This window comes from Podarcis tiliguerta (genome assembly GCF_965153285.1).
Source record: "Podarcis tiliguerta genome assembly, chromosome: 7".
Taxonomy (NCBI): domain Eukaryota; kingdom Metazoa; phylum Chordata; class Lepidosauria; order Squamata; family Lacertidae; genus Podarcis; species Podarcis tiliguerta.
This window is the reverse complement of record NC_139540.1, coordinates 52,080,580-52,102,789: the sequence shown is the minus strand read 5'-3', so window position 1 is coordinate 52,102,789 and position 22,210 is coordinate 52,080,580.

Below are 22,210 nucleotides of genomic sequence, written 5' to 3'. Positions count from 1 at the left end.
TTTGTCCTTAACAGATATATATGCGTGGGTGTGTGGTTGTATGTCATAGGCTTTTGGTTGATGGGGAGAGTTTAGTGGCAGACTTTTATTATATTATACTGTATCATTTTGGAACCTGAAGATCAATAACTTGTCTTGCAGACATACATACCACCTGTGTCCTATTCTAGGTAACAAGAACAATGTGTTAATTTCATTGACTTAAAAATAGTTTTCAGTTTTCAGTTCGCAGTGCAAAAGCAACATGGCTATTTGAAAAAGAGAAAGATCTAAGCCAAATATTCTTCAACCATAACATGCCTCAGTCTTATAGCTCTTCTCTGCATATACTGAATGAGTGGCTGAGTGCCAGCTTCATCCCTTTGTCATTCACACATTGAAACAGCCATCTTTAACACGCATCTACAAACATATGTAGGTAAGCAGAGATCCACATGATTGGAAATCCTCATAAAACAGAATTGACTTATGGGTGCTTATTGCAAGCATATGTTTCAGTGCTCAGAGAAAGCTGGGAACAAAAGCTTTGTCACTTGCATATTCTTTGTGTGGAGAGGAGCTTCAACATATGGAACAGACTCCCATGAGAGGTGCCAGACTCTCCTTCCTTAGAGGTTTTTAAGCAGAGGTTGGACGGCCATCTGTCATGTATGAGCCAGTTGAGATAACTGCATTGCAGGGGATTGCACTAGATGGCACTTGAAGTCCCTTCCAGATCTACAGTTCTATGATTCTATGATCTAACAAGCGTCATTCAGGCATCGTTATCAAGACAGCACCCCTTGTCAGAGTTTTCATCTTGTGGACACCAATGTGTTCTTTTTCTTTAAGAAGCAAACTGTAAGGACCACTATGGTTCACTTTTGCAGCCGAAGTATATAGGACTGGTTAGGTTTTCCTCAAGGGCCAGAATAATCCTGGGTTTTGATGGACAGGTAACCTGGGGTACCTTTACCTTTTTAACCTGGTAACTGGTAACCTGGGGTATCTTTACCTTTTTAACCTGGGGTAATCTCATTGGAGTTGGATGGTCTTGATGTTGCTGTGGTCACCTTCTTTTTCTTATATCTATGTTATCTGGGTTTCCCCCAGTGACCTATAAGGTTGTGTTTTTGAAAGATGTGTGGTACATGCTACTGTTTCCACATATAAAATAGTTAGTGGTCAGGACTTAACAGTACTTTCTTGGCATGATTGGTCTAGCCATATGGCCAGACTATATGTGATGTGGTGACCCAGGCATTTCTGTATGGTGCTGGCACACTACACTCAACCTATGCAAAAAATAAGAACAGTTCAACATTGAAGTTAAAGATGGAAGGAAAATTCAACCCCTTTCACATTTTAAGGCAGTATGGGGACCAATACACAGCTATTGTTTGAAATGTGCACTTATTTGCATATTGCGATGCAGTTCTCCAGCCAAGTAAAATGTTCAAGAATGCACATACTGGGGTAAAATGTGGATAGAAATACATGCATTCATGAAAATGGGGGGGGGGGGGACTATTTAGGGAAAAGTGCTTTGCAAAAAAGAAGTGCTTCTTATGGGAAATCCCATACACTTTGTGTGTACATTAGGAGAAATCCACGTGAGAATGCTGGTTCATTTTCATGGGGGCTTTCAAATAATTCACAAACTGAAGAAAACATGGAGAACTAAAGCTGTGGTTGTTGAAATGAAGAATTTAGAGAAACTAGGATTGACAGATATGCCCATCCCTAACCAAGAGTGGGAGAAATAGTGCCAAGGTGAAAGAGAGAAAAAACAAAGTGGAGTGTAGTAGGATAAGGAACATTACTGAGGGAGCAGAAGGTGCTAACCCCATAAACATCTGACAGAGGAAAGCAACTAAAATAGCCGTTTACATATCACCAATAAAGAGGACAAAAGAAATTTATGTATGCATTGTATGTTGGTTGGTTGGTGGGTGTAAAGTCCATCATTTAGATAGAAATGCATCTCACCATACTGGGGAAGACTGTGACCAGGTGTCCTGTGTACCTGGCAGCTCAGTTTGCGGGCAGCTGCAAATCTTTGATAGGCAGCTTCAAGACTGGGACAGACTGGACAGCCCTTCAAATAGAAGACTGTTCTCTGTAAAATAGGACACATATGAAAGCAGTTTGCAGAAGAAAGCCTGATACATGGACCAAATATATGTTTGTGTTTTTATTGCTCTTCACCAAAAATTGATTCCAGGATGGTTTAGAAGGCCCACACAATTACTTCCAGAGTAAAACAAATTCAAGTAAACACTGTTATGCCTAGCTGATGCTTTCATCTCTACTAACAGAGTTGGGTAAGTTTTATATGTTCCAACAATACAGTTCAACAAACATGCATACTTATAATTGAGCATAAGAAATACAACAGGGGAAAGGGGGACAACAAAGGCCTGTATTTGTGCAGCTATGATGTTTGGATTTGTAGCCATATGGTTTGCACAAACCAAAAAGCAAAAGTGGAAAGAATAAAAAATAATAAACTGTTTTAATACTCTATTGTGGAGAGAGAGAGAGAGAGAGAGAGAGAGAGAGAGAGAGAGAGTGTGTTTAGGGACAAGGCCTTCCTTTTCTCAAAGCTTTTTTTGCATGCTCTGTATTCCCTCAGGGCCTGTGAACATGTTAACAAGTAATGTAATCTTTTACAATCAAACGGCAATAGAAGTGAAATTGAAGAATTAGCTGCAAGGGGACTTGCCAAATAACCTTTTCCTGAAAGTGATTGAGCAGAACTATCACTGAGGCACTCCCTGGAGCTGCTGTACTGGGAGCTTGTGGCCTCCTGGATGCTGTCATCTTTGTGGCTCCTGCTGATGTTTTGCTTCATGGGACCTTCATCTGCTTGTGGACTTGAATGTCATTTTTCTTCTTTACCCACTCTTTGCCTTCATCTTTTTCTCTCCCTAAATTTGCAGCATCAATGTTATGGTCATTTCCACCAAGCTCACTTGATGTACAGTGTCCAGACTCTCTGGGTTTCTTGCCTAGATGTCTCTCCTAAGACTTCAGTGACACTGTCGCCCACCAAGGCTTCCGTAGTACTGAAGCTGGTGCTTGCAAATCCATTAGTCATTAAATCTAAACTCGGATGTTGGCAGCTTTGGTTCAGAATCTGGATATGCCCTGAAGTAAATGACCTGATTTCCATCTAAATCTAGAGGGAGGAAATTCTCCTCCCAGGTACAACTGCAAAACAAGCCCCAAATGCACAAGCAGTAATGATAAGTGTCATCACTTTGTAGGTGCATGTTCTGGGTGTCATGTTTGTACTCACAAAGGCCAACCAGTTGGCAATGGGAAGCCCACAAATAAAACCTGAGTTTTGTGATTTCCAGCAACTGGCATTCAGAAGCATACCAGTTCCAACAACAAAGGTAGAACAAATCCATCAGGGTTTGTATCCACTGATAGCCTTATCCTCCATGTCATGGACACAGATGTCAACTATGGGAATGAGCAGTACAAGGACCCCAGATGAGAAGCTTGCCTCCTCACTTGCCCTTCCATTGCTATAATTAAAATCAAATTACAAACCAGAAATCCATACAAGACTGCTTAACCATGATTACATGGACATTTACTCCAGAGATAGGGAACCTCTTGTTCTCCAGGTGGTGTTGGGCCCATTCCCATCAGTCCCAGACATCATGGCCAGTGGCCAGGGATTATGTAAAATAGTCCAGCAACATCTGGAGGACCACAGATTCCTCTACCCTCATTTACTCCACCAAAAAAAATAAACAGGACTGCATAGAAAAGTCCTATACTTTTTATAGTGTTTCCACTCTAAAATTGAAAATGTGCTTTCTGAGGCTGAGCAGAGATTGGGTTGTGGGATATTAAGGCTGCAAATCCTATACCCACTTAGCTGGGAGAAAGCCCCAATGAACTCAGTAAGACTTCTGAGTAGACATAGGTATAGGATTGTGCTAGTAGTGATTCTATCGTATTACATGGACATTCTACCAAAATGCACACATAGCATGCCTGTGAGGACATTTATGCAGTTCATATTGGTGTGAATGCAAAAAGAAAAATGAATAAAAGCAAGGGATAATCACAACACTGCTTATGTTCCGATCTTCTGCTTAAGGAAAGGCTTTGATACTGTCTATTAGGCATGTAACTGCACTTTTCTCAGGTGCATTTCCTCCTATTATATGTTATAGGGTTAAGCTACATACGTACACTTAAAATGATTATATAAACTAACATCTAACCTCTCCTGTTGCACTTTCAAGCCTGCACATAGAAGACAAACTGTACTCTCCATCTCCTCAGGTGCTTCTCATGGGTCCTGTTTCCCTAGCCTCAGAGGCCCATTAGTGAAAAAGAAAAAGTGTCAAATGATGTGGAATTTTTAAGGTAAGATTGTTAGGGGAATCCTTTGATGCCAACTCCTTGGTTCTGAAGGATGAAGAGTTTTGTACTGACTAGTAGATGCCAATTAGAGTGGTAGATCTGGCTGGAACTCACCAACCTGCAATTAAAATTTATAGCTACATTGACCTTGCTACCAGCAATCTTGATGAGATGAATTCAACAAGAGAAGCCAGTAATTTGATAGGCTATTCCTGTGCGCTATAAGTATTCGCAGAGGTTCTGTGCCTTTAACAGCTCCATAATCAACATCAAATTTATGAATCTCTGTATGAATCTCTGAGGTAGAGAATCTCTCCCCATAAAAAAAACAGGACAACTCCACACACAGCCCACTAGTGATCTAACTTGGGGGCACTGATGGATTCAATCTCTAAGATAGTTCACAATCTTAAATTTGTCAGTTGTTCTCAATTTGCCAGGACAGTCCAGAAAATCCCTTTTACATCCTGACCAGTCAACATGAATGTATTGTCAGTCGATAATGCTGAAATTAGCTTTGCAGAGACTGGGACAGGGGGAGAGAGACCTTGCTCTTGCCTCTCAGTGGCTTTTGATATAATTAACCATGGTATCCTCCTGGACCAGATCCGTGGAATGGGAATGGGAGGCACTGAGTTGCTGTGGCTCTGGTCCACATTGGTGGCTTCAAGATTGGATTACTGCACTGTACTTTATGTGCGGCTTCCCTTGTTCTTGATCTGAAAGCAGCAGTTAGTGCAGAATGCTGCAGTACAGATGCTGACAGGAATGAGACTTTGGCAGCATATAACATGTTTGCTTAAATATCTGCACTGGTTGCTACCTAACCATGTTAAAGGTGTTACTATTACAGACCTTAACAGCTTGGGACATATTTAATTGCAGGATTGCTTTAAACCACGTATGGACACTCAACCATTTCGATCTGCAGAGCTGGCACTGTTACTGGTGCCACATAATATTTGTCCTGCATTTGTAAGAAAACAATATTTTAGTGTGGCAGCACCTAGACTTTGGAACTCCCCGCCTATTGACATCAGACAGGTGTTTTCACTGCACTCTTTGGGGTCCTGTTTAAAACATTTTTGTTTAATAAGTTACATGTGTTTAATTTATTGCTTTTTTAAAGCAACGGTTGGTTGTAATCATCTTCTGGATGTTTTCAGAGACCTGTTTTTAACTATTTTTTATCAGTAATGTTAATGTTTATTTTATATTTCTGTAAATGGCTTAGAGGACTTCTTACAAGTGCTAAATAATTCTTTGCTAAATAAAATAAACCAATAAATCAGTAAAGGTTCAAGGAATATCACAAGTCCTGTTCAGGTATTTGATGACTGCAGTAAGGGAGGTGATCCTATTACATCTCCATATCAAGCTCCATAGCTGTACAATGGTGGACTTGTAGGTTCTGAATGGTGCAGGATATAGAAGGTCCCCTGATGCAGACATTTGCCCTGCAACACCTAGAGGGCCACAGATCCAGGGATGGATAGCTGCTCTGCTCTGCTCCCATCATGCAAACCCCATCACATCTCTTTACATGTCTTTATTCGGGGCTACAGTGGAATATTTTTCAGGTACCATGTGTGCATTCAAAGGGATGGTTTCATAACTGGGGGACATCAGTGAAGGATTCAAGAGAGAACAGTGAATTTCACCTTTTTTAAAAAATGGAAGAGGCAGCTCTCAGTTTGGCACTTAAAACTCATCAACTTGACTTCATCAAAAGTGAGAACCTGTCAAGAACTGCCCCTATTGCTAGATGGGTAAAGCTTGCTGAAAGTGAATGGGGAAATAGTGCAAAGGATTGCAGCATAGCACCAGAGCTGCTTTTTGTGTAAGGATACGGAGAGTTCTCCAAAATGTACACATGGTGTTTGAAAGCAATAATTTCACCATGAGTATGAGCTGTGAACCTCATGTTTAGGTCATTGTAACACACTCTGTGTGCTTCCCTTATGGCTTGTCGGGAGGCTGAGGCTGGAATGCTATGGCCTGGTTAGCGGTTCACCTTCTTGGCTGCACAGCATGTCAGTGCTAAAAGATCCACACTGGTTACCGATTAACCATCTGACTGGTCTTAAGGTCTTGTTACTTAGATACAAGGCTCTAAACCCCTCTAGATGTAGGATAAATATTTACAATGTTTGATGGCAAAAAGCAAGCAAGCAAATGGAATCACTGAGACTTGTAGAACTTTTCTGTCCATATTTTCTTAAGAATGTATCTCAAGTTGAAGAGATAAACAACATAAGCTATATTCTTGTGCCAACCACCTTATTTTAAGTCTAATATGAAAACTGCCAGAAGTTAAAACATTGTGGAACATCAATAGTTTTTTCTGCATACTAACTTCTTTTCTGCTACGTGGCTTTTCCCATAACCTTTATGGATTTTTATCCCTGAATTCTATGTTAGGGATGTGTGTGTTAAAAATACTGTGGCAAAAGAGTTGGGGGTTTTTTAAGTGCACAAGAAGAGCAATTTTTCACAACAAAACGACTCTTTTATTAGAGAGAGAGAGAGAGAGAGAGAGAGAGGAGTTCCTCATGGTATACTATTTTAATATTTTCAAGAAAGTTTCCTTAGTTTACAGGAAACATGAGGAAAGTTTTTCTCACTACTTGCTCTTAAATGTTACTCTACCCAAATATTTTCAGAGGAAACACTTCAATAGATATTACCAAGGGTATAAAGCTCTTCAGATTAGTTCAAGATATTGCAAGCCAACTCTCCTGAGTCCCAGGACTCTTTTGACAGCCTGTCTTGAGGTAATTTGTCCCTCATGTAAAGATGGGGGAACAATTCAATTCAGTTCACATTCAAAGGCAAGATTACCTGATTCACAATTCCAGAATGACACAGCCATCCTTAGAAATTTGCTCCTCTATAAATTCTGCAATGCAGTTCTTCAGTCAAATAATGTGTACAAACATGTATATAGTAGGGCAAAGTGTGCATAAAAAGTGTACATATTGGTGAAAATAACATGCAAAATGCATTATATTAACTGGTTTACAAACATGCATTCCAAAATGTGTCTGTTAAGAGAAATTCACATGAAGATGCTGGTGAATTTTCATGAGGACTTTATAAAAATGCATACTGGTGTGGAAATGTGTAACTGGGCTTTAGCAGAGGTGGAGAGAAACTGAGAAAAAGCAAAATCGAGATTTGTCCATTCCTATCTCATGTGAGAGCAAGACATTCCCCTAAACACAGAGTTGCCATTGAAAGCAGTACAGGGGTACCTTGGCTCTCAAACTTATTCCGTTCCAGAAGTCCGTTCCAAAACCCAAGCATTCCAAAACCAAGGCGCGCTTTCCCACAGAAAGTAATTCAAATGGATTAATCCATTCCAGACTTTTAAAAACATCCCCTAAAACAGCAATTTAGCATGAATTTTACTATCTAATGAGACCACTAATACATAAAATGAAAGCAATAATCAATGCACTGTACTATAAAATGAATAAGACAGTATTGTAGATTATATATATAAAAAAATTAAATTCTTACCTGCAATGATGATTGTCATTGTTTGGACAGGGAGCTTTTATCGATTTCCGCAGTCACACAATCAATCAATCAATCAATCAATCAATCAGTAGCAGAACTGGGTTCCACACAGTCACAAAAACAAATTAAAAGAAAAAGCCTCAAAAACAAAAACGCAAAAGAAATAGCAGAAACAAAAGTGCTAAATTTAATCCGTTCCGGAAGTCCGTTTGACTTCTGAAATGTTTGAAAACCAAGATGCAGCTTCTGATTGGCGTAGGTGCCCCAGAAACAATATCCATCAGCCGCATCCGACATTTGGCTTCTGAAAAATGTTTGAAAACCGGAACACTTACTTCCAGGTTTTCAGCATTTGGGAACCAAGGCGTTTGAGAACCAAGGTACCACTGTAATCCCATGTCCAGTGCTCCTGGATCTCCACAGTAGTGTGCAGTAACGAAATGTATCACAGAACATTATCATGTTGTGTGACACATCATGCACCATCATTAGCTGCCTTGGACAGGGAAGGAGAACAACATGACAACATCATGTCAAGTGTTTCACTACTGAGTGTTACGGAGAGTTGAAGGGGAACTATGCACTTGACTTTTGATATTGCCATTAGTCCCATGTTTGGAGTAACATCTAGTTGAACTCTGAAACCATTTGTTCCTTTTTACCTCTAGCCCTTCATATTGACAGATGCTGTACTGACACAGTGACCAGCCATATTTGGTTCTTTTTCAGCTCCTTTAAATGTGTGTGTGTGTGTGTGTGTGTGATGAAGATACTGTAGTATGTTTCAGATAAAGGTACCAAAGGATATTAGCAGTGATCCACTTAGTGGAGGCTTGTATGGTAGGTAAACGTAAGGTAAAAGCTAAGCGACCCCTGGACGGTTAAGTCCAGTCAAAGGCAACTATGGGGTTGTGGCGCTCATCTTGCTTTTCAGGCCAGAAAGCCGGTGTTTGTCCACAGACAGCTTTCTGGGTCATGTGGCCAGCATGACTAAATGGCCACTGGTGCACGGAGGACTGTGACAAGTGCCAGAGTGCACAGAAATGCCATTTACCTTTCTGCCGCAGCTGTACCTATTTATCTACTTGCACTGGTATGCTTTCGAACTGCTAGGCTGGCAGAAGCTGGGACAAAGCAATGGAAGCTCACACTATCATGCAGATTCGAACTGCTGACCTTCCGATTGGCAAGCCCAAGAGCACCACAGTGCCACCCGTGTCCCGCTGGTGTAGTAGTGTGGCCCTCAATCAATCTCCACTTATCCGCCTTCTCACTTACAACCAGTTCAAGCAGAATGGGAAAGACTTTCAAATACAAAGTCAGTGGTGGACTTACATTTTTGGGTCCCTGAAGCTTGAACTGTTATGGGGGTCCCTTTGCAACCAGCAACAAGGTCAGGGTAACCACTGTTATCTTCAATGGGGTTGTTTGCAACAATATTTATAACACCTGTGCTCCTGACTCTCAAACTTCAGGATTCTTGAAATAGATACAACAACAAAAAATCAGTTTGAGTTGTGTGATTCAAATCGGGTCTACTAGACACAACTTTTTTAAACAGTGTGGACTAAAGTTGCTTCTGGGGCCCTCTGGGATTAGAGGCCCTGAAGCTGAAGCTTCATTAGTTTCATAGTAGATCCACCCATGACCAAAGTCGAGAGAGATCTGACTTTAAGAACATAAGAGGAGCCTGTAGATCAGGCCAATGGCCTATCTAGTCCAACATCACATTCCCTCAAGTTGTGCAGATGCTGGCAGGAAAATAAAGCACAAAAGCATCCTCCCCTTCTATGGTTTCTGTCAGGGAACTGCCATCGGCTCAGGGGCAAGAGGGGAAAAGGTGGATGGATTACAAAGAGTCCCCAAAGATCGTGGGAAGCAGCACTTCCTCAGCGGAGGAAGGAAGCCACGCCTCTAGTGGGGAGGAGATGCAGGGCTCGGAGGATGCAAGGTGGTGCCAGGACACCTTGCCTGAGCAAAGCAGGGAGGAGGGAGGTCCCCCTTTACCCAAGCCTTCCTTGCGCTGTGGGCTTTCGCGCAGAGAGGGGAGGCGTACACTGGGGGTCAAGAAACTACTCTGCTGGGGAAGATTTAAGGACCGCCCACTCTCAGATTCTGCCAGTGAATGAGCAAGACGTGGAATAGAGGCGCTCTGCATTGTAAAGGTTTTTAGCACCAATAATAAAGCTTTAGAACAGACAAGTGAGGCATCTTGCCTGATTACTCTCGAGCAACCACCTGATACCCCTTACAGTTTCCATAAACGGTCTCCTCCGTGAATTTGTCCAATCCTCTTTTGAAGCAATGCAAGTTGGTGGCCCTCACTGCCTCCTGCAGGAGCCAGTTCCATGGTTTAACTACATGCCTCATAAAGGAGTACATTCTTATAATTGTCCTGATTTTCACAACATTCACTTTCTTCTAGTGTTATGAAAGGGAGAAAAACTTTTCTCCAAGCGCCTTCTCCATGTCACACATAATTTTAGAAACATCTATCATGTCGCTTCTCTACCACTTTACAACTGGCCGAAAAAAGCTTCAACCACCTGTGTTGTCCGGATGGGATACATGAATTGAAAGGAGAACAGATCCAGCACTTCCCACCGAAGGAAGATACTCACAAAACTCGGTGGAGGGAGGGCAATAAGGAAGCCAAGCCCCTTCCCATGGGAGATCCTTGCAACATTTCAAGGGGGCTGATTCTAATTGTAACTGATCTTTAAAGTAACGATAATAATGATATTTATGTATGTATTTTAATGAATATTTATACCCTGCTCTCTCTTCTGAAGGCTTTCCGAGCAGTGTGCACTTAAAAGCATGAACAACATCATTAATAACTTTAAAAATAGCAGCACCCGTGCAATCTGCAGTGAAACAAACACAGCTCCAGCTTTAAAGCAGTCCCTCTTTATTGTTCCCTATTGAATCCAGCTTGGGGATTAGTGATGACTAGCCTCTCAATTACTCCTTGAACAGTCACTCTGCATTGTCTCCATGTCAGTTTCCATTCCTGCAGTGGAAGGAAGCATCATATATATATATGTATAAAGCAGATTTATATCAAAGTGGTGCTATTTTGTTATAAAATAAAGGAGAGGAAAGCATGATAATGAGGGGGGTTGTATAATTGAAGCTCCCACTCCCTCCCCCACAGAGACAGAAATGAGGCAATCCAAAGCTATTGAGAAAAGCCCTCTACATACATGCATTAAATGTGTGGAGTCATAAGGGTCAGGGTTATACACCCCCCCCCCCCGTAGAAAGAACACATGGCAGAGAGTTGTGTGAGCTGGGCACCACCAACACCTGCTGCCATACAGCCAACATTTTGCACATTTTATGTACAACAAGGAATTCTGCACATATACTGAAATACATGTGTAGAGCACAGGAAGTTTCCTTCTGTAGAAGTCCCTTTGATATATATTGAACCCATGAATATCAAGAGAGCATGACTGTCAGCTTGATGACAGGAGATGGGCTAGTCTATCCAGCCCCACAATCCATTCCATGTATTTTTGCTATGCATGGAGGATGTGGCATGAACTTCCCTAAAACATTCACACATTGATCAGAAGGCTGGCCCATGAATTTGTGTAGCCCCTCTGTGTGAGAGGGACTCCTATGTGATCCAAGTTCACGAGTGAACCATCCAAGATTTAGAGGAAGCAGTTAAGCAGCCTACAAAAAGGAAGGGCTTGTTTAAAGGACCAGCAAGCTTGGAAAGCCCAAAAAGCATGTTAATTACCCACACTGACCAGGCTGATTTTATAGTCACATTTTCAGTACATTCCTATGTATGTCTCTTGAGTTCAAAGTCATTTAATTCATGGGTGGCTTCAGAGCCCTATTTAAGAATGCTCCTTGCCCTCATCCCCTCATTGCAACACCCTCCATGCCTCCCTGTCATTTTGGGGATAGGCAGGAATTTTTGGCTAATCTACATTTTGACTTGTGGATTGGTTTTTTACCACCTACTCCACACTGGACAGTTGGTTGGTGGTACTAGATGTTCTGGTGTGTTGTTTTAACTAGGTTAATTCAGTCACTTCAGTGTTAAGGTTCAGGGAGGGGAGCAGTTAGCTTTCAGCCAGGTTGCCCCTTTTAGGCACCTTGAAGGGGCCCAGGGCCGGAAAGGGCCTGCTTTTGAAGCCAATCCTCCTCATCCACCTGGACCCATAGGACACTGGAGTAGGGATGCAGCAGTGTCTACCTACTCACCTTCATGATGTTGCCTGGGCAAATGTGGAGGCTGCACTGCAGTACCTCCAATTCCTGCAAGCAGGAGTTTGGTCACGCCAGGGGCTGCAGTTTCATTATTTGTTATAGTTCCTGCACAGATAGTTGTTTCCCTCTGCAGTGTGTGTGTCTTTTTATTCAGCCCTCAGTTCCCAGGACGCTGTACTACTGAGCTGCGACCCTTCCTCAAAGGAGTGGGCTGGCTTGTTGATTCCTTTCTAAATAATGCTATCTAATTCACTGAGTGCTTGCCTTGACAAAAAACATTCTTAGCCTTCTGGCTGAAAAAAAAGAAAAAGAAGAATGCTTGTTTTCAGAAGCGTATTTGTCTTCATCTTTCTCATGTATGTGCTGTTAGGATTTCTCATGGGTGGAAACGAGGGAGAAGGGAGAGGGAAAAGAAACAAAAATAGAGACAAGAGACCTTCTCCAGCCCCATTTGGAGGAGCGACATTGTGCTAAGAGTCTTCAAACATCATTAGCATATCGCACAAAGTTCAAGAGTGACCTTCACTTGCAAACTGCGGCAATCATTTATACTTACTGGTGTTTAGTATAAAATATGATTAATCATGCCATTTTTCTTCCATATAATTAGCATATGCTTTCGCTTTCTTGGCACACTCCAACTGTATCATTACTGTTGACTAAATTTAACAGAGCAACTATGACATGCAAATCAGCAGTCTCAATGAGAATTTAATTATATGTTTAAAGAGTCTTCCTGCCCCTGTAGTGTGTTCTTCTCTTCCGTGAAATAGAAACAAAAGGCTCTCCGTGAAAGAGAATCTACAGCATGTCAGACTATCACTTCCCATTGAATTCCACCACTGCAAATATGTGAAATGCATTCTTTGGTGAATTAGTACTACTCAAAAATGTATTACTCTGTAAGTTAAATAGGGATGGCAGTGTTTTTCAAATAAAGAAGAACAGGGGGCAGCGAGAATGTATTGTTATCAATGCTACATTGTAACACAGAATTGCAGAATTGGAAGGGGCCGTGAGGGTCATCTAGTCCATAAATTTACTGGCTGATTTAGAAAATGTGGTCAATGAACTTCCTTATGGCCTTATTACGTGAGCCACTGCAGCATTTTTATCTCACCCTTCCTTCTAGGAGCCTCTACAACTTATATTTAATCTTCTTATTTAATCTTCAAAGCAAGCCTGTTAGGCATGTCAGGCTAATAATTACTGGTCATCCAGTGAGCTTCTTGGCGAAACATGGATTTAAACACAGGTGTATATGATCCTAGTATTTCCTTGACAAGACTTGAAATGTAGAACTGGAAACAGAATAAAGTAGCATTCAGGGTTTGTTGGTTTGTTTTTTTTAATAAGGAAGCTTGGAAATTTTGCCAACCAAAGCTTGTGAACACTTTCATTCCTAGCAACGTATATGTTATGAGGCAAATCGTGCAATGAATATATATAATTAACAAGACTGTTTGGGGTTTTTTAAATAGCAATTGAGAACCATTAAGCATCATGGGAGCCAAGTGTTAAGAGGCTCTTCTTAAAACGGGGTGCGTTCCCTCTGCCAAATCCCTTAGAAAACAATGATTACAAAAGCCAAAGCATATTCTTTTTAAAGACAAGGGAATGACACATTTATATCCAAAAAATATGTTCTTCAAAAAGCATGTTTTTCATATAATATTAACAAGGTTGAATTATACCTCATAAATATGTAATGCCAGTTTGTTCGGTAGATGATATTTCAGTTGACAAATGATGATGTAGTTTTATTGTTACCATAAATAGAATTAAAAATATAAGATAAATAGTGTTTTCAGAAGCATCGGTGCAGCCCAAACACATCCAAAACTAGGAGACTTTCTTTTTACAACTTTCCTTATATATCTGTTTGTAGCTCATCCTCTGCCTATTCACTAGGGCTGCAATTGTGTACATGCTTACCTAGAAATAAATCTCATTAAACTTAATGGGACTCCAGTGGACATGTAAAGAGTTACACTGCAAAACTTTGGTCCATTTAGGATCCCAGGAAGATATCTATAGTTTGATATGAAGTGTGATATACGAGTGGTGCACATGAGCTGTGAGCAATCTGATCAGATCATCAACAAAAGAGCTCATCAACTAATTGAGAGAAAGAAGAGGGGAATTGGAACCCAACTTTGATTTCAACCCAACTTTGATTTCAAGCATATCCAACTCTGGATATGCTGCTCCACCGCCTCTCAGATGGGGTGCAAATTTGCTCTACCCTGATAGCGAAAGCCTTGGAATACTTTCTACCAAAGGGAGAGGGATTGGGAACTTGAGACACCTAGTGAGCCAATCAGAAAGGTAGGCCTTCATCTTACCTTCTCACCCTGGGGCATTGTGAGTTTAGCCAGTCACCACATAGGCTTTTTGGGGGGGCATTCATCAATTGGCCCCTGATACACCTTTTTCACCTACTCCACACTGCCCTTCGTTTAACTGGCTTATGGTGGGCTTTGAGTTTTGATTGTTCTGAAAGCTACTGGCAGGTATCTTTAGCCATCTTCCATGGATGATTAGTTTAGGAGGCTGCTTGGTCTGGTGCTCTGGCACCTTAGCCATACTTAAAGCAGGGCCACTGGAATCAGTGGGACTACTCTAAGCATGACTGAAACAGGATCCAAAACTAACTTTCAAATAAGCCTACAACCAAATGATGGTGCTTTCTTTTATCTTATAAATAGAAATCAGTATTAGAGTGATAAGTCCAGCTGTAGCCTATTCAACCAGGGCTTACATCTGTTATAGATAAACTTCTCAACTTTATTTATTTAATTATTAAAAATAGTGGTCAAACTCCAAATAAATCTTAAATAATTCCATTCGTTGGACAAACATCATAATCATAATTGTAATATTTATTTCTTCTGTGTAGCTCTAAACACTAAAGGAGAATTCTTTGCTCTCCGGCTATTTGAATATTCCTCTCAGATTTGTTCCTCCAGGCTTAGCTTTCTTTAATAATAATAATAATAGTAATAATAATGTGTAATTCATAAACTAGTTAAACTGCAGGATGTGGATTTAAACTGATTTGCATCTTATTGGAATTCAGTGGGTTGAACTGCAGGAGGTGTAGGATAGCCCTTTGTTTCCTAGTGATTCATGAAAATTTTCTCTAAACACTGCTTTAATAAACTGTGTTAAAATGGCACTAAGATAAGAGACAAATTCACAGAAGCTGTTGGTGCAACCTTTTAGAAAATAATCCTCCATTTCCATTTTTCTAGAAAAAAATGGAATTCATTCAGATGATCTCTTCCTTGCATCTTGCTTTAATTATATGCAGCATAGATATTTTAAACTCATCCTTGTTAAACCTCTCTGCTAAACTATACTAGCACATTTGGAATGCATTGGGAACTTCACCATTTATTTGAAGGAAATGTGAATATCTTATACTCTCTTTACCTCACTAAAATTTGAATATTTTTCACATGGGTTCACAGATAAAGGTGTTTTGCCTAAACTGAGAGTATAGTAACCAGCTTTTTTAAAGATATATGTAAGCAAGGGGAGCTTTTTTAAAAATCCACCTCAGGCTAGGTTCAATGGGTGGACAATGCTGCAGAGAACTAACAGACTGAGAATCCATACCACTGTTTATGCATTTATTCAGTGCTGTTTACTTTGAGGAAGTAATAAGGATGGTGAAATTTCATTTGTTTTACTGTATCTATTATCTGTAGCTGTAAAACAAAAGCTAGGGCTGGATCTAGACACATCAAAAAAGTGTTTCAGTTAAACGGGTTGTAAACTTCAAAAAGGGAAATCATATTGACGAAAGAGGGGATTCTACATCGCCATCTGATGTCACAGTGTTACAACGCATATAAAGCGTTTTTTCTTTACAAATGTAGCTGAGTCTTAGGAATGGCTGTATGCTTAAGATGTAGTAATGCCAGGGTCTGAAGCCAAAAGGAGACAAGAGAAATGTGTTTTGCTTTTGTAATTTGGCTAAAGAATAAAAGGAGAATTCCCTGGCTGCTTAGATTGGCTTTGGGGCAAGCATTCTTTGGTGAGAGAGCTCCAGCAGAGATTTAAAATCACAAAACATGCCGCAAAGTAAAGCATGTAAATAGAGGTTGTTAGACCTTTAAAACATCCCCTTCTAAGCCACTTCCAAAGTTACCCATCTCCCTTAGTGTAAAAAGAGACCACACTTTTGCTAAGTTAAAAATGATTTACTTACAAACTCTTCAATGATCAGATTCATGTGCTTTCCCATACAGCAGCAAGAAAAAACAGGCAGTACAACTTAGTTTCAAAAAAGGTTAGAATTTCTAAACTATTTGTTTAGAAACACAAAGATGGCTTGCTAAAGCAACACAGCCTAAGCTTGGAGCAACCAGCCCAGACATCCCTTCTTTTCTGGTTCACATGGTAGAAGAAAATAGAACAAAGAGTTTGGTAACCCTTCCTCCCAAGGTGAGGACTTAGTGTGACTTAGCTAAGCCTGGCAGGACAGCTCACTCTATAGTCTTAACCCCTTCTTGCATTAATGAGAGGTAAGCATGTTGATTATATGAGACTGATTTATCCCACAAAATGTGGAAAGAGAAGCACACCTCAAGTATAATGATAAAGGTGGTGTCATTGAGAACAGGAGTGCTGAGATGTGTGGAAGACTGGATATTCACGATAATTAGTGTTCTGTATGATTAATCTTCATTTCCATCCATCTATTCCTCCTTCCTGCCTCCCCTGATTGCATCATATGATTCCTGCACATACTTGCCCCTTCCCCTGAAAACACAGCACTTCAAGTCACCTTGTATTTGGTGGATGGATTTTCTTGACATGCCGATAGGCTTCATCTGCACACTATACATTTAAAGCAGTCTTATACCACTATAAATAGTCATGGCTTCCCCCAAAGAACCCTGATAAAGTGCAGATGCAGGGCTTAGCCATGGTAAAAGAACAAACATACACACATTTGCCAGTTGTTTCAGGAGCAGCTGTGTGGTGTAGTGATTAAGATCAGTGGACTCGTAATCTGGTGAACTGGGTTTGCGTCCCCGCTCCTCCACATGACCTTGGGCTAGTCACACTTCTCTGAAGTCTCTAAGCCCCACTCAGCTCACAGAGCGTTTGTTGTGGGGGAGGAAGAGAAAAGGAGATTGTGAACCGCTTTGAGACTCCTTAGGGTAGTGGTAAAGTGGGATATCAAATCCAAACTCTTCATCTGTAAAACAATAAAGCCTTTGTTGTTTTCTCATTATTGTTCTAATCTTTAAGCTGCTCTTGCTGTTGCTCATCCTTTCATTTCATTGGTGCATCACTTTGCACTGGTACATCACTTGGAGTATCAATCTCTATAACAAGTGAGCAAGCAAATGACTGCTCTACCTTATAAACAAAGCAATGTGGTCTACAGTCATAATAAAAGTTAATACATAGATATAATGTAGACAGGAATATGGTCCAGTGAGTCATGATACAAGGTAACAAATCACTGTGCCTATTTAGATGGGGGGGAAGCTTTAGCAAAACTAAAAGGTTCCAAAGGTTCCAATGTGTGGTTTGCAACACTGATTTACACTTCAACTGATATTACCTAAGTGCACTGGTTTAGGTTCCCATGAGTAACATCTATCAAAGTAAATGTTTCAGTTTCCATGCTGCTGCACTTCCCTTTTCAAAAACTATTTGCAAAATAAATACATTTTGCGGTCATAAATAGTGACATGATGTGTGGGCCTATCTCTAAAGTTCTGTCTAAGCATAACACAGTAACTAGAGACCCCCATTTGCAGGTCTTGTGCCAGGTGCCAAACATTATGCTTCCTTGTTTGCATTCAACTTAACTTCCCCGTGCTTGACTCCCACAAACAACCTCAATTGCTGCTTATGGGGGATGTATGCCTGGGGAGTTTAATATGAAAATGAATGACAGCATGATGGACATTTAGGGGACTGCAACAAAAGGCGGTATATCTATGAGATGGATTCTTCTTCAGCTCAGAGGAGGTTTGTGAAACTCGCCTTGATTTCGAGATGGGTTTTTATGACCTTCCAAAATTAGTTTTCAGTGCCTGGATACGAATAACTTTGCTAGCATTGGTATCTGGAAAGGGTAAATAATCTACCCCATCCCCAGGAAAATATGTTCCATCTAGAATCACCACTAGCTTCTTTTCTGTGTCCTAAAGCTTTGAGATGACACTGTGAGGGATAAAGCAGTCAGAATGCTGTGAGCACAGCCTTCTCACCTTAGTCCTCCTGCAGTCATTTGAACAAGAGAGTTACCGTACATATTGTGAATGTCCTTATTGATATCACTCCTTTTGACTATCACACATTTGTGTGAGAAGCTGGAGTCACATGCAGTGATGGACTCTGGCGTAAAGACCACCCTTATACAAAGACCTGCCTTATACACACAGGATACAACTGAGACATAAAATGGTGCACAGGAATAGACTCATCCTCCTTGGCATCTAGTTTGCTAGGTGGAAGTATTTTTTTGTATCAATGAGTATTTAATTAGTTGAGTCCCCAACTGCACTCTGAAATGGCAAAGTCCTGGTACAATGCATGCAGGATGAATGCATTTAAATATGAGTTTTCTCCAGTTGGGTGTTCATTGGACGGAAGCATACACTTACTTTGCAATCCTTAACATGTCTACTCAGAATAAGGTTTCATATATGTATAGTGGTGTGAATAACCTTCTTATATTATTTTTCAGAGCTGTAGCACTAGTTCCACAGGATTCGCTTAAAACCTGCTCTGTGATATCTTTAAAAAAATATGGGGTGGGGGGAGAAGGAGATTACATATAGTACTTGCAATTAATGCAGACAGCAGACCCTCTGGGGAAAGACCTTATCCCTTCTGTGTGGTGCTAGATAATGATAAACAGTAGCAAAACTCAGACTTCGGTTGCAGTTGGCATCAGTGGTTAATTTAACATTTATCACACCATGATCTGATTTTTATTACCAGATCAAGCTGCAGAGGTACAAATAAACATTTGAAGGAAAGAATCATGGACTTTCACATCTGGAATTTTAAACACTAGAAATGTAGCCTGCTACTAAATGACTACTCAATAATTTACCTGTTACTTGGATAATGTGTTGACATTATAGTAAGTGACTATTCTGTGATAGTATTTCTTTGATCAGTAAATAAAAGTCATAGTGCAGCAGGCTGCTGCTTCATGTAGACTTTGTGAAAGAACATTTTATGGCTCTGTTTTAAATCAACAAGTCTGTCCAATTTAACCATCAATCTAAATCAAAGTTTCCATCTCCTTAGTTTTTCAGATAAATCTAATGACAAAAAATAAATGTAACCATGCTCTAAATTGGTGACTAAGAGTACTGCTTAATCATATTACTAACTGCTTCCACCTTTCAAATTGGTCCAGTTATTGTTACTATTTTTAAAAGAACATTTAGCAAAACATGTACATTGTTGGCTGTGGTTCTGCTGTTCAGAATTCCTTTAGCTACTGTCCTTTAACAAAATGAGAGGCACGTGTCATCAGCAACACTTTCTCCTCCTGCTTAATACAGCATTCACCAATTAATCATGGTTTGCTGTCAAGCACCTACATGATTCACAACAAGAGGAGTGGAAGAGTGGGAGGCCCTATGAATAAATAAAAGGTGACACAGAGGGTTCATATACAAACAACTGCTGTATCAGAACATCTGCTAGGAAAGAGAATTGGAACAGTAAGCACGCTTTGCAAAAATTAAGAAAAAATGCCTTAATTGCATTTACTTTTTAAGATAAGGGGGTACTTCACAAACACCAAATGCTGCAAGCATCATTTTTCTCCCTGTTGCCTTGTTTGATTTTATGTGTATGTTAAAATCAACACTACTTTCATTTACACTGGCATATAACTTCACTGGTAGAGAAGAGCTAGAGGAGTGTTTGTGGAAAACCCAACCAGGATAAGCAGAATAATTTGATGTTTCTAGAGTTATATAAAACATTGCATAAGTAAACAAAACAGGATGTGTAGGGAAGAATTTGATGGATCCGGAGGAAGCAACATTAGCTAGAAGCATGTGCTTTAATGAGCGATCAATAACAATTTTTTCTCACCATTTCATCAACCAGGAAGCTGACCCTTCACACTCGCCAACCTTTCTAAGAAAGTGGCAGGAAGTGGTGCTCAAGTCTAAACCACACCAAAGAGCCTCTCTCCAGCTTAATTGCATCTATGGAAATTATGTTCCACGCAAAGACAAATCTGCTCGTTCTGGCTAATGTGCAGTGTTATTATTTTCATGTCCAGTATCACCATTGTTTCCTAATTTACATGCAGCTAATTTTAGTCTGCTTAAAATTCAGTGGTTTGCCTCCAGAAAGACTGTAGCGTTCTTGGAAAATCATACAAAAAAAGGGAAGTCATTTCTGAATTTTTGCATAGAGTTCACCATGGGTCTCTCTTGACCCCCCTGACACCATGGAGATTTTCATAAAGACTTCAATGAGAGGAGATTTTCTATTTCTTTTTCTGCTTCCAATTGCAACAAAAAAGTCCTAGGGTTATTACAGTGAGAAAGACCTTTCTTTCTCAAACCACAAATACTGTAGCAGTGCGCTTTCAACTCTAGCTTCCTTTGGTCTTGCACATTTGAGGCAGATCTTTAATGACATTCTAATGCAGTTTATTGCATTTAATTATTTTTATGGCTAGAAGAACTGTAATTTGCCCTGCTGCGTTCTTTGTTTAGGCCACTTCTGACCTTCACTTTGAAATTGCTCAGTTAAAGCTGTTCTTGTATTTTAATCTATAGCAAGATGGGAAGGAAAAATGAAATGAAAAGTTCTTCTTGCCTCCAGAGAAGACGAGATATATAATAATTAAACAGAAACCTTGGTTTCCCTTTTTTTCAAAAAAGAAGAAGAAGAAGAGTTTGGATTTGATATCCCACCTTTCACTCCCCTTCAGGAGTCTCAAAGCGGCTAACAATCTCCTTTCCCTTCCTCCCCCACAACAAACACTCTGTGAGGTGAGTGGGGCTGAGAGACTTCAAAGAAGTGTGACTGGCCCAAGGTCACCCAGCAGCTGCATGTGGAGGAGGGGAGACGCGAACCCGGTTCCCCAGATTACGAGACTACTGCTCTTAACCACTACACCACACTGGCTCTCAAACGGTTTGTATGCCAACCCCCCCCCCACCATGCAACATAAGCTGTCACTGCTAACACCAAAATGACTGGTTTTATGCAAATTAAATAAAAACAGGCTCCCAGGGATGAATTAAAAGAGATTTGAGTTAAATGTTGCACAACCGGCTTGCACACCTTCTTTATATTCATAAGATACATTCTCCTATGCTAGCAATAGGGAGATTCACCCACAACTATTCAGAATTGGATTCACGAAACTGAACCTCCCATTCACAACACAAGAAGTGGGTTAATCATGTTTTTATTCACAACTCTGTCCCTCCCTCGAGACTTCAGATCTAATGTGAACATATATAGCTCTCTCTCTCTCAAGTACCTGCAATGTTACATATTTACATACAAATACATGCTAAATTCGAAATGGTGCAGAAGACTGTGGTCTGACTTGAAACCACTGAATTGAGATCTAGAGGTTGTTGACTCAGAAATTGAAGCATACGCGCGCACACACGGGGGGGGGGGGGAGAGAGATGTTTAGAAAGCCAGCAATAAAAGTGTTTTCCAGAATCATTGCCTATTTAGGCTTTGGATCTACTATCAGCTTTGCGCCTTTTGTTTACTGAGGCATGCTTCATTTATTTTCAAGCTGCTTTAGTTTCACTGAGAATCACAAAGCAGTGTATGAAAGCCAAATGTTTTCTGTCATAATGAGATTTGGCTTTTAAAGGGAAAATCACCTCCCAGAGGCAAAAAAAAAAGTATTTAAAAATGAGACTCTTTCTTCCCTTGAGTAAAACGAGGGTGGCAAATCAACCATTATATACTTGAATGAAGCTAATAGCCATTCAAGCATGGCAGCATTTGACAGATAAAAATACGAGGCAGACAGCCACATTCTGGTGCTTCAGAGAAAAGTACACATTCTGATGTGGCACCACACAGCCAGGTTGTACACAACCCCCAT